At 39.8% G+C, this 13,632-nt stretch overlaps 1 protein-coding gene across 1 annotated transcript in view; it reads right to left on the bottom strand.

Moving 5' to 3' along the window:
* The window catches only part of PDHA1 (pyruvate dehydrogenase E1 subunit alpha 1), a 71,317-nt gene extending 58,082 nt beyond the window's left edge, over positions 1-13,235 (bottom strand). The window contains exon 1 of the mRNA XM_057419465.1: positions 13,231-13,235. The gene's annotated coding sequence lies outside the window, so the exon portion shown is untranslated. The remainder of the gene's footprint in view (positions 1-13,230) is intronic.
* Between the last annotated feature and the right edge of the window lie 397 nt (positions 13,236-13,632).

Below are 13,632 nucleotides of genomic sequence, written 5' to 3'. Positions count from 1 at the left end.
CTTTTTGGCCTGCACATGTTTAAAGGCAAATGAAGTCACTGAGAGGATGTGCTCAGGGAAGGATATATCAAGCTCCTTAAGAAGCTATTCAGAACTGTTTTTTGGTGAGACTAATTCTGTATATTCCCTTCTGGCTCAGCTGAGACCTTTCCCTGCCTTATGATATGCAGCACATTCAGGTTTTCTACCCAACTGAGCGGCACAGTGGAGCTGGCTAGTGTATGATGCAGAGGAGTAAATCTTGGTTCTGCTCAACACAGTCACTTGCCTGTGCTGGACTACCATTTCTCTCCAAGTTATCATAAGACACATTTCTGTAATTTCCCCTTTGCCCTCATCACCATCATGCCTTCCAGGGGCAGGGTTTATGGCAGAAAAGTCCCTGCATACAGAAACTCATTTCAGACTTCCACAGGAATCCCTGCACAATGAATCATGCTGTAAAGGCACACCTTCTCCTTTATTGTCTGTTCTTACCCTTGAGGGCATGAAATTTTCATTAAAACTACTATTTGTTTGTTTTTCATAGAAAATAGTATGGATCAGCAAAGCATCTCATGGGAAACATTTGCCACCCTTTAGAAAATCAGACATGTTTCAGGATACTACAAGCCTAAAAAATTAATTATTTTGACTGAAAATATTTGGGGTTTATGATAAAGTCCTTCTACTTTTAAAAAGATTTTGTGAATGCTTTTGATGTTCTGACACATGGACTACCAATTTCTTTTTCCAGTATCTACCAAATACTGTAGAACAGAACAAGATGTGGAAAAAACAATACACTGGACACAGAAGGAATTCACCTAAAAAAGAGGGCACAATCTGTGTGTGTGTACCCACCTCTAATAAACAATAGCCTTTTTGCAGAAATCTCTATGAGATTGTCCAGGGAATTAACATGTGGTTAATAATTGATCATCTTCCTATGTAAAGCTGCAAGTTGCATGACTTGGTGAGTAGCATATAGGGGAAGAATGTAGTAAGTAAATATTTAGCCAATAGCTTATTATTTCCATTTGTATTATGTAGAGCAAACAGTACTGTGTACAAGCTGCCACTTCCTTAATAAGGAAAAAAGGTAGTAATGCCAATAAAAGGTGATTTTTATTACAGAATAGTAAAGTGGTTACAGATTTTGAATGCTTTAACTTCACTTATTAAACAAAGATTCTTCCATTAGTGCATAGTTTAGCTACTGCCTTTGTTTGCAGTACAGTTTGTATTTCTTTGAAAAGTGCTGGAAACGATCTGTGAAGGAGTTGCCTTAAAAAGAAGAGGTGAGAAGACTTTATAACTACCTTCAAGTATATAAAAATTAGTGCTTCAGAAATGTTCAGGGTCCTTAATCTGGAGATGTTTCCCGTTAAGTGCTTTTTCCAGTATACAATCTATGTGCTTTAAAATGTGTTATGAAAACAAAGAGACTTAAGGATGATCTCATTGCATGATTTATGACTGTAAATGTAACCACAGATGCTTCACTTTCTGAAGATCCTCCTGAGAATCAAAACACCAAAAAGTTAATCTTAGCACCTGCACCCAACCACAGCCTTGGAAATATGTGTCATTATATAATCAACATGAGCAAGCCATTGAGTCGAAATTGGGAACACCCAAACTGGTTGTGCATGCTCAGATGTTAAGACAAAGAGCATGGGTACTGATGTTCATTAACCATACATAATCCAATTCTTACCTAAAGTAAAATAATGAAAATATTAAGTAATTTCACTGTAACTCAAAGTCTTACAGTGGAATGTAACTCTGGAGTATTCTGGCGAACAGTGTTTTGTTTTACAAAGCACATGTTCTACTACAGTCTAATATACAGCAATAAGAAACTCTTTCAAGAATGTACTTTTGCCAATGATTCAGTATTTGGTATGCATCCTTTTTTATCCTATTTTAAAGCTCTCAGGCATCTGGGCAGTCAACTGGAAAATGTTGTTAGACATATGTGACTAATCACATACTATTAACAGTGAAGAGCCAATGGTCAAATGAAATACTCTTTGGAACAAACAAACAAAAAAACCCAACTGAAATTTATTTCCTAAGTTCTTTGGCACAAGCTTAAGGGAGGCAAAATATGTTTAACAGTGATCACGGTGAACCTGAGAATTATAAGAGTGCTGAAGGAGCTGTCAGAGGAGCTCGCTAAGCCACTTTTCATTATCTATCAGCAGTCCTGGTCTAGTGGGCAGGTCCCAGAGGCTTGGAGGTTGGCCAGTGTGACACCTCTCTACAAAAAGGACAGGAGGGAAGACCCTGGAAACTACAGGCCTGTCAACCTGACCTCAGTGCGGGGGAAGGTCATAGTACAGATGATCCTTAGTGAGATCATAGAGCGTGTGTGGGAAAAAGGAGAGATCAGGCTCAGTCAGGATGGGTTAATGAAAGGCAGTTCCTGCTTGATCAACTTGATCTCCTTCTACAATAAGGTGACCCACATGGTTGATGAGGGAAAGGCTGCGGACATTGTCTATTGGACTTAAGTAAAGCATTTGACACTGTCTCCCACAATGTTTTCCTGGACAAATTGGCTGCTCATGGTCTGAATAGGTTGGTTCTTTGCTGGGTTAGAAATCGGCTGGATGGGCAAGCCCAGAGATTGGTGGTAAGTGGCATCACATCTAGTTGGCAACCAGTCCCTAGTGGTGTCCCCAGGGCTTGGTGTTAGGGCCAGTGTTGTTTAGTATCTTCACTGATGATCTGGATGAGGGGACTGAGTGCGCCCTCAGTAAATCTGTGAACAACACCAAGTTGGGCAGGAGTGTTGATCTGCTGAAGGATGGGAAGGGTCTGCAGAGGAATGTGGACAGGCTGGATTGATGGGCTGTGGCCAGGGGTATGAGGTTCAACAACACAAAGTTCTGGGTCCTGCATTTACGCCACAGCAACCTCATGCAAAGCTTAGGGAAGGCTGGTTGGAAAGCTCCTGGGTGGAAAAGTACCCGGGGGTGCTGACTGGCAGATTGACACAGCTGAATCACCATCCTGGAAGTGTTCAAAAAACATGTAGATGAGGCCCTCAGTAATACACTTTCTTGGTGGTCTTGGCAATCTTGATGATCTTACATGTCTTTTCCAACCTAGTCCGTTCTATGATTCACAGGTAGGAAGACCTTTTTTTTTTTTTGTGAGAAACCCAGTCTCATAAGCATCATAAGCACAAGAACCTCCTATCTGGAACTCATAGTAACAGCACTATCCTGGATGTCCATCAGACATCTCAATTCACTTGAATTATCTTAGTGGGAGTGTGTGCAATCCCAGATGGGGAGAGAGCTGCATCCTGATCTGACCAGGAGTGCAGGTGACCTGCCTAAAATCTGCTGGACAAGCAGCATCCCCAGTTCAAGCATCAGGTCAAGTATCAGCCGATGGCCACCTACCTTCAGTTTAAGTAGCGCTTAAAAAGAGTTAGAGATACTGCCTGGTGAACGAGAACTGCCCCAGGGAAACACTTGAGCTGCAACTTAAGCAAGCATGAAAGGTAAGCAAACCTGGCAAAGACAGACCAGAACAGATACAAGCTAAGATCATATGATAAGACCTGGGATAGCACAAAGCTGAATATGTTACTGGGTGGCCTTCCTGAGGTGAAAAGATTTCTCATCCCCTTTCCAGAGAGATTTTGAAAATAAATCTGCCAGTTCTAAAGGGTATATAAGCCTGACTGGGGTCTCCTGGAACCAGGCTAGTATTCAGTTTCACATATCCCCAACTCCGCTATAGCATGTTAGCTTTTCATTTCCTTACGTTGGCCTAAAACGTAGAGAAGAGGTGATTATTTTCTTCCAAATTGCTAGTTAAATATATGTCTTAATGAAATAAAAGCATTGTGGGCTCAGGGTATTTTTAGGCTGGAGTACTGGGTTCCCACAATATTTCTTCCTGAACTGTCACTGCTCTTGAAGAAACACTGGAAGAACTTGTTTCTACAATAGTTTTGTGGGCCATCCTCTTCCATATTCGGCTGATCAGGTAAAAAGAGAAAATATGTAGAAAGGACTTTCTCTCAACTGCCTTGACACAAACTGTTTACTTTTTAACAGTTTTCCTAGCACTCAGTTTCTGATCCATTAGTGCATGTGAAACTCCTTTGACTGTGCTGAGCTTGTGCATTATAGTTGATTTCCTTTTGTTACAAGTAGTTTTTGATTACACTAAGTTATTGTTGCTCTCTGTTCAGCTACAGGATATCTCACTATTTATATGTTTATGCCAAGCTGCTAAACATGCTATGTCATAAACAACTTGCGCATAACAATGAAAAAGGTTTAAAAGCAAAACAATCTAGGCTTTGAATCTCTTCAACCAGACATACTGTTGATGTTTTTTTAAGCGCTAGTTTGACTGGACTTTACAAAATTGATTTCTGCAGTTAATGGAGACAGAAGTACACCGAGCTTCTTCTCTAGGTTGTCTGTGTGAGCCTAGGAAAGCTCAGATGAGAAACCCCCAGGCTCAGTTTCCTCATTCAGCCACTCAACCTGCAGCCCTGCTGCGGCTGGTGGGGATAGTTCCTTCCTTCCCCTTTGCCCCAGCTATGATATTCTACTGTAATGCTGGTGTTGGCAGCAGCAGTCATGCAGCATATGGTCAGCTGGCTCAGGACACCCTTCTGACAGCTATGCCCTTTTTTATGGCCTCGTGTTCAGCTCTGTTCATGAGCTGCTCCATCTTGCCCTGTGGCTGGACACTGGCTGGTGTATCTTCTCAAGCCGCCCCTGACCAGAAGTCAGGCACAGACACAGCAGTGAGTGTGCAGGATCCTGGCATCCAGGCCGCCGGGAACGGCTCCACTGACACTAAGTAGGTGTTGAAAAGCCCTCGTTTGGTTGGGGGAGCGTGTGGGCTGGCCACAGTTTCCAAGTCTGGGACACCACACCCCCGGGCTCGCTTGTGCGAAGGCAGCAGCTGTGCGGTCCAAGGGAAATGGAATGAGATGCAGCTGCTGGGTCCGGTGGTGAGCTCTGCTCTGCCACTCCCTAATGCATCCCAGAGGCCACCACAGGTCCCAAGGCTTTCCAAAACATGTTCCTAACCCAGATATGATACACTGACCCTGGGCCCCTATCAAATGTTGATTCACTTCGAATCATGGATACATGTTGAATAAACTAATTCAGTTATTCATGACAAATATATGAAATCACTGCTTATTACAAAAGCAATTCACTTTTAGTCTTGTTATCCTTTTCAATTGCCTCCAACTCTTAATACCTTAGCTTAGCCCACATGAGCAGCCAGAGAGATTTATAACATATTAAAAGCAGGGCTCTTTTAAAGCCAGTCAGCTTATGGGAGGTAGGAACCACAGATTTCTTTTTCAGTGCCCCAACAGTCACATTAGTTTTATTAATTTATTTATTTATTGAAAATCTTCAGTGCGCTAAAGGCTTCTCTGCCAAATGTTACAGTATACTAAAAATCACCTCAAAATAAGGATTTAGAATGGAAAGACTGACACACCAACCCTAAAAATGCCAGAGTCCTGTGCTCTTATACTACTTCTTTTGTGTATATTTTTCCAAATGGAAGGGACTTGTCAAGATTATTAAAGTTGAACATTGACCGTATATTTGATTTCCAAAGTTCTGGAGTAAAACATCCACTTTGACAGAGCAGCTGAAATATCTCACTCTCCTGAAATCAATGAAGGGCCAGAGTTCTGCAGCTGTGCCTGTGACATAGAAATTTTAATAGCTTTAGAGAAACAAGAACTGAAGTTGGCACATTTAAATTGTAAATACGATCTGATAATTATAGTGTCTGTGATCTCGTAGTAGCTTTTCCTTCATATTGCGACATTTTCTTTCAATACTTTCATGTTGGCTCATGGCTTTTATTTACATTTTCTGATGTAACCAGAAACACTCCAAAAAAGCTGAAAATATTTTCCTTCAGTAATTACAGGGTGCTTTGCTTCTTTAACCAAGTTGTATTGCAGAATTTGTTTAGGTTTAGAAATGGAAAGTTCTTTTTATAAACTTTTTACTGTGCATAATGGGTGCTGCTGGTAACTTGCTAGGCAAATGACCCCCTGTTCTGAATTACCCCCAGCCTTAGTAGCCTGTTCTGCAGTTGGAGCTACTGGTGGCCACAGAAGAGAAACTACCACGAAGCTTCTATGACATGTTTCTTCTGTTCTAGTTGGTATTTTTGTTAACGTTGAATTATGTCAGGGTGCATTTAGATAAAAATTGAAATGCAATTAACATGCCTAGAAAGAATTTTAAATTTTTTGATCATTGGGTTACATTTTTGAAAGAGGAAGTCAAATGAAAAGTAGGATTATGAAAATATGCTTTGAATTTTAAGATGATTGATTTAGTAAACCATCTGTACGCATAATTAGGTAAACAATTATTTCAGAACAACACGTTTTACATAAACAGTTGGTCTGATCTTACCACCTTTTACTTTTTTATTGATTAATTTAATTTTAATTGATTAAAAAGGAAAAAAAAGTCTTATTTTTCTCTGAAGGCTTTCTTTACATTGTCCACATTAAATAGAGGCCTTTAAAAATATGCAGTGGTTTCACCATTTTTTATTGCCAGCTTTAAATAATGTTCAGCTTGCCCACATGATTTGTTTTCTCCCTTTCATACGTACCTGATGAGCTGATGGAACTGAAATGTCCTTCGATGGGTTGGATAGTTTAACCCCTCTCAGCCCTAAAATCCTGAAAAACCTAAAATTTGAAAAAGTTCTAAAGTGCTTCGCAAGCTGCGGCCAGGAGTTTCAAAGTCATCTTCCTATAATAGAACAGATTTAGGCATTTTAGACATCTGGATTTAGATATTTGAGTAAAGGAGCCTCTTTCTTTGCATGGGAGAAGGTCGATGACAACAGCAGGCATTTGCCACCTCAGAGATCCACCTTTGCTTAGATGCCTGCCATCAGGCGTGCAGAGCTGGACAGTCAGATCAGCGTGTAGCAGAGCATGTTAGCTGCTCCTGCAAAAATTGGCAGGGCGGTTACCTTGCGCATTTTATTTTACAGGAGAGAGTGAATGGTTTACCAGGTGGAAATGACAAAAGAACTTGGCTTGTTTAACATTCCTGTGGCTTTTACACTGAAAATCGTCTTTGGTTCAGGTTGATGGTCCTTTTCATTGACTAGTAGGTGTGAGTGATTATAGAAATACCTGGGGACCTATTGTTGCTGAAGAAATTAATTCTACTTAAGGTCGGAACTTACCCTCTGTGTAACACAATTTCCTTAGTCTCCTGAAAACTCCATAACTAATTCAAGATGGTGGGTATTAGCAGGGTTTTGAATACGATCTCTAAGCAGGCAACATACATTACATCTGCAGTTAGGTCATTATTCTGTCACTTGAAAAGTCTTGGGCGGTTGTCCAAGAAAAATCAGATGACTTTAGATATTATTGCAAAATCATCTGATTATTCAAAAAATGTTAGAAGTTATCTTGGCATCATTAGCTATCACTGAGCCAAGAAGATGTCATAATTGGAATACACTGGGGATAAATTAACTCGTACTTTGTGTAGATCTCAAGTTAATTTCACAATACCTCTTCAAATTGTCATCAGTTAATGGGAAGAAAGTTTACAAAATTCACTTGTTAAAAACTTTAATTGAGGGGACAAGGAGGCAATCTAAACATAAGGATGTCATTGAGAAAAAACCTAGGTCAGTTTATACTGATTGTAGATCTTCTGTGTAGGAATTTTAGGTATTTACACAGCTTTATGCCGAAGTTTGACTGAAGTTATATGAAAATGGTAACGGCTCCAGTGCTATGGCAAAGCTTCCCTTACTAGATACTGGGAACTGACTGGCTTCCCAGTTCTGAGTTTCTACTTTAACACCCAGTAGACGTTTGTGTGGAAAAACAGTAGGTTGCAATAGCTTCTCTTCCCACACAACATTCAGTACTTTGTGGACTACAAACATGGGAATAAAGGGGAAGTTCCCTTCAGAAACTTCTTATCTTTGGTAGCCTCCTTGCCTCTGATTTGCCCTAGCCTGTTTTTCTAATCGAAATGATTCCTTGTCTTTAATCCTTTCTGCTTTTGATTTCTTGTATATATGCTCTGTAGGCAGGGCTGTGCATGAGAAAAAACATTACGAATGTTGCTCTTTACCTTCTCAGGAGCATGTGATGATTCAAATATATAAAAATAGGCTTTAGGGAAGTTTCCCAACAAATCACTTGCTTTAGCAAGAAGGAGATCCACACAGAATTGCAATTTACCCAATACAATTGGGTAGAGTTTTTTGGTACAGACCAGAACTACCGGGACGGGTCATGACCACACATGATGAGATCCCAGAAACTGTCTCTATCTGGTAAGGGATGAGAAAAGTCTTGGTCATTGCTCAGGTATTCCTATGCTAGGAGAGGAGAGAAGAAGAGAGGAAAGGAAAGGAGAGAAGAGCTGTGAAATGTGTAGCATATATACAGTGAGGTGATTTTACTGTGAATTAAGACATATTCAATAGAACTCTAAGAAACTATTGTCTCTTACAAGCATTTTTCTTATCTCTGGGTCCACAAACTGAAAGGTTCAAATTATCATTAATCTTCACATGCTTTTATCACAAATATTTGAATTTTAAAATCTATCTATTCTACCCTTTATCTTAGCAATATATAATTTCTAGTTTCTTATTGTGGCCTGTTAAGCCTTCACTGATTTGTAACCCTACTCTGTAAGCCATTGAATTAAGCAATAAAATAAAGGCCCAATAATGGCCCAGAAGTCTTCAAACAGGAAGCCTGGAACAACATGCATTTTCTCCTTCCACTATTTTTTTACTTAAGTCAAATGAATGAAAATGCTCTCAAATCCCATCCTTTCACAGAAAAACAATAAGTGGAAAAAGATGTGGTAAAAAATGAGCCACTGTAAGGATTTTTTTCTACCACCTATGACCTGGACCATAGTTTCTTACAGAAAAAAAAAAACCAAACTTTTGTTGTCATTTTTTGATGCCCAGAAATTAGTAAACTTGATCTATTCAGACATCATGTCCTGCCTGACTTCTCCCATAAAGATCACAAAGTTTCTCAGCACCCAGGGGTGTTTTACACGGTTTGCAATTTAGGCAGTTTCTGTGGGATGTACATATGTGGCATACAGATGAGACTGGAAATTTAGTCACCTTCCAATCACTCAAATATACATTGACTGAATGAAGGATTTTATTTGTACACCTTTTTTGAAGGGATATGTAGCACCTTCTAAAGAGAATCTCCATACAAAAAGCCTGTATACTAGATATTGGGGCAGAAGCCCAATGCCCTGTGAAAGACATAACACAGTTTTTCACCAAGAGTGAAATGAAAATAAACACCATGAGCTTGTTAAGAATATATTTATAATATAATTATAATTATATTGTAATATATAATTATATTTTATATATGAGAATATTGTTGCTAAGAATGAGCCCTCAACAGAACTTGAACATGTAACAACAAACATCTGTCTGCACATTTGGTGCTCATCATTTGAAAAGGGAGGAATTTGCAAGCAGTTACCATACAGCAATATCTGGCATTACCACTTTCACTATATTTAGAACAGGAAATGATTGCATTAACTGACACAGTGGTCCCATGAGTGCTTCAGGCTGAGACTGCCACTGAAGGGAGTGGCCATGCCTCACCCCCCATGCTGCTCCCTGCTCCTGCCACAGAGCCATCCTCCACTCTTCATGCAAAAGCATCCTGTGTGGTCTCTCAGCCTCTGGGCTGAGGCACAAGCCCATGTCAAAGAGCCACTTACAAGTAGCCCAGTTCACTAGTTGAGCAAGCGAGTAACTGCAGTGTTGGTACAAAGCAGGTCATGATGTGAAAAGGAGAAGGATGGGCAGCTGGAGAAAAGCAGAAGATGTGCTGCGCTGGCTTAGTCTGTCTTAGCCACTGTATGGAACTGTGGCAGCAAACATTGATTTCTGCTCCACATATGCACAGGGACTGAATTTCCTTATAATTGCATTCTTTATAATCAGATTTCTCTATTTATGGCTGAGGAATATTTGGCAATTTCACAGTTATTTATTATGGAACGGTAACACTGGTAGAATTCAAAACTCAATTTCATATCTGAAAATCCTGTAGTTTGTGGTCAGCATCCTTTCACAAAGAATAATGTCTCAAGGGGTATCAGCAGGTCTCTTGATCCTGCACTCTGAGCAAGTACGACCAGCCTGAAAATCCATGAACAGGGAGCAGATATGCCTGCGGAATTTGCACTTGCCTTTCTTAATGAATTTACCCACAGAGACTTTCCATATAGTCCTTAATTGTAATGGCCTTTCACCACTCACTTTTCCCTGTAGAAAACTTTGAGAGGACTTAGATCATAGAATAGAACAGTTAGGGTTGGAAAGGACCTTAAGATCATCTAGTTCCAACCCCCCTGCTGTGGCCAGGGACACCTCCCACTAAACCATGCCACGCAAGGCTCTGTCCAACCTGGCCTTGAACACTGCCAGGGACAAAGCATTCACAACTTCCTTGGGCAACCCATTCCAGTGCCTCACCACCCTAACAGGAAAGAATTTCCTCCTTATATCCAATCTAAACTTCCATTGTTTAAGTTTGAACCTGTTACCCCTTGTCCTGTCACTATAGTCCCTAGTGAAGAGTCCCTCCCCAGCATCCCTATAGGCCCCCTTCAGATACTGGAAGGCTGCTAGGAGGTCTCCACGCAGCCTTCTCTTCTCCAGGCTGAACAGCCCCAACTTTCTCAGCCTATCTTCATACAGGAGGTGCTCCAGTCCCCTGATCATCCTCATGGCCCTCCTCTGGACTTGTTCCAACAGTTCCATGTCCTTTTTATGTTGAGGACACCAGAACTGCATACAATACTCCAAGTGAGGTCTCACGAGAGCAGAGTAGAGGGGCAGGATCACCTCCTTTGACTTCTTCACTCTTTATACTCACTGGCTATTCCTGTGGGAGATAGCAGTATCTAAGTTGTGTATATGGAATAATTCACATTAATTTTTAGTATTTCTGAAGATAAACATCAAACTTATTACAAAGATAGACCTGGATGAATTTCTAGGCTTTGTGGTTAAGAACATGCACTATCTTTTACAATGCTTTTAAAATGCTTATTACATTTTCCCAGTGTTCTCCATCCAATTGGGACTCTAGATATTTAATGCTCACAGCTATGTCTCTATTAATCTGCATTCATTTATAAGTGTGTCATTATCACTCTTGGCCAAAGTAGTAGTTGAAAGTAGCAGCAGAAAGGGTTTTTTTTTTCAGAAATGGAGCGTGAGTATCAGATTAAAATTGTTTGAGCAGGTTAGCTCCTGATAATGTAGATCAAATCACTTTCTGTACCTGTGCTATAAGTCTGTGTTATAGATAGCCTACAATAGCCATCACCTTTTCCTTCAGGAAAAACACTATTGGGAAAATATATGGAGCCTGGGAGAAACCAGTAGCTGTGAAAAAGTTTTCACTCAAGCAGTCATGTCTGATAGCAAATTTCAGACCTTAAGCTTGTTTTTCAGTGGAAGAGGATGAAGGGGGGTGAGCATAATATCTAGCTAAGTGTCATGCCAGGTTTGCTTCAGCATTTGGAAAGAATGAGGCCCTCATTTGCTCACCAAAGGCCTGAAAATTAGATACCTGTTTTACCTGCAAGCAGAATGAACCACAAACAATTAAATTCTTTTCTGAGGCCACTAAACCAAGATTCAGGTTTCATTTTCCTGCTGTGGGCATTCTCTGTAAATAATGTACCTGAAACTATCAACACATCTAAGTATTAGGAATGATAATCCAGTTTACACTGACAATGAAGTTAGCGGAGATATGCCTGTTCAGTGGATCTAAGCCAGCAAAGACTTGGGCGTTTAGCCCACAAAATACTAAGAAGCTGATGAAGTTGCTTCCTTCTTTCACCCGCAGCACTTCAGAGCGCTGCAGTGAAATGGGTTTGTCCAAACAAACTAAATACCCTTACTCCACAATCATTCTTTTTTACTTCTTATGAATGATAGCAACCCAATAATTGAAAGTAATTCAAAAGCTAATTAAAAAGGGGTTCTTTTTCAGATGAAAGTAAATGTTTTCAGATAAACTACAGAACAGTCACTGGAAGGAGCTTCTCAGTTTGTTTGGTGAACATGAATAGTCACATACATATGTAATCAAACACTTTGGCTTTACATTTCTGAAAAAGCTGATGGACACCTGGTTTTATAATCCTAAATAATTAAAGCCAAATCAGATCTTTTAATCATTTTGATGATTATCCTTTATTATTTGCATATACATACATACCTAAAAGATAAGCATAAATTTATGTAGATATACCTCACATAAAGAGTGATACATGTTTCATGGTTGCAACTCAAGCTAAATTTGTGTTTTTGCAAAAGCAAACAGAGGAAAATCAGGCATTAAGAGTGTATACTGCTGGCTGGTAGACACATCATTATCATATTATCACAAATTGATGACATTGTTTACAATATATTACATAAATTATAAATTACATGTGGAGAGATATTTAAAAGTCAAAAGTTGCAATATCGCAAAACAAGTCAGAAGAAGAATCCAAGGAGCAAGTTTAATTTTTCCCAGCAAATTACTCTTCCATTGTTAGGTTTATTGTGTCTTAAGATAAGCACTTTCAAGATTTTTGGTTGCCAGCTACCAACTGCGAAAATAAGTTCCAGTCATGCAAGAACGTCTGAAGTTTCTTTTTGTCTCCCTGGCCACATCACAAGAGCTTGAAGACAGAGTTGAAACATCTGCTACTAGGATTAGATTAGTTACCAGAGCCTAAAGAATCTACACTAACTTTAATCTGATTAACGTCTTTACATTTCAATAGCTGCATCTCTTAAACTCCGATTACATTTTTAATGAAATGCTAGAGAGCCAGCACACATAAAAGAGATCTTAAGTGTCAGCAAATTTAAATTAAATGGAATAAGAGATAGCTGACTGTAATGAGAGAAATACATTTTTACTGGCTTTGCAGAAAGCTGGCCATCTTTTCAGGCTTCATGAAAAACAAAGGGCCATTTTTTCATGCAAAACGTAATTATTGGACTTTGTAATGTTTTCTTGGCAAAATGATAGAGTCAGGATATGCAAATCATGCTTTTCAACTTAGGTAATTTATGAAAATAGTTAATAGTCTATGGTAGGATTTTATTGTCATAGCAGTGTGCAATGGCCACATGAACCATAATAAATCCATTGTTTCAGCAACATCTTGTGGAATTAGTGTGGCAGCCTGTACCCCAAAGTGTCAGTATCTCACTAGAGGATGCCTGGGGGTTCATCCTCTTCTCATTCAGAGCTCTTCTTAGACTGATGTAACTTAACCCCATGGAGCTTGGAAAATTAACTCTTATTTAGTGTTGTCTAAAAAGCAATCCTGAACTTTAGTGTAATGCCTTGGATGTTTCTGGCTAAGTTTCAGTGGCAGGGGGTTGTGGGCAAGCACTGTGAGACAAGGCTGGGGCTGCCCTCAGCCATCTCCAGGAGACACACTGCAGGGCACAGCTAAGCCCCTTAGCCAGGATGGTGGTGCCTCTGGGAAAAAGTGTTTAAGAAAGGGCAAAATACCACATGGCAATGTGAGGAGTGAGGAAAAACAGTGAAAG

Source organism: Pezoporus wallicus, unplaced genomic scaffold (genome assembly GCF_028554395.1).
Source record: "Pezoporus wallicus isolate ANWC-B61680 ecotype Strahan unplaced genomic scaffold, APGP_CSIRO_Pwel_v1 contig_5767, whole genome shotgun sequence".
Lineage (NCBI taxonomy): Eukaryota > Metazoa > Chordata > Aves > Psittaciformes > Psittacidae > Pezoporus > Pezoporus wallicus.
This window is presented reverse-complemented; position numbering and strand designations above follow the sequence as displayed.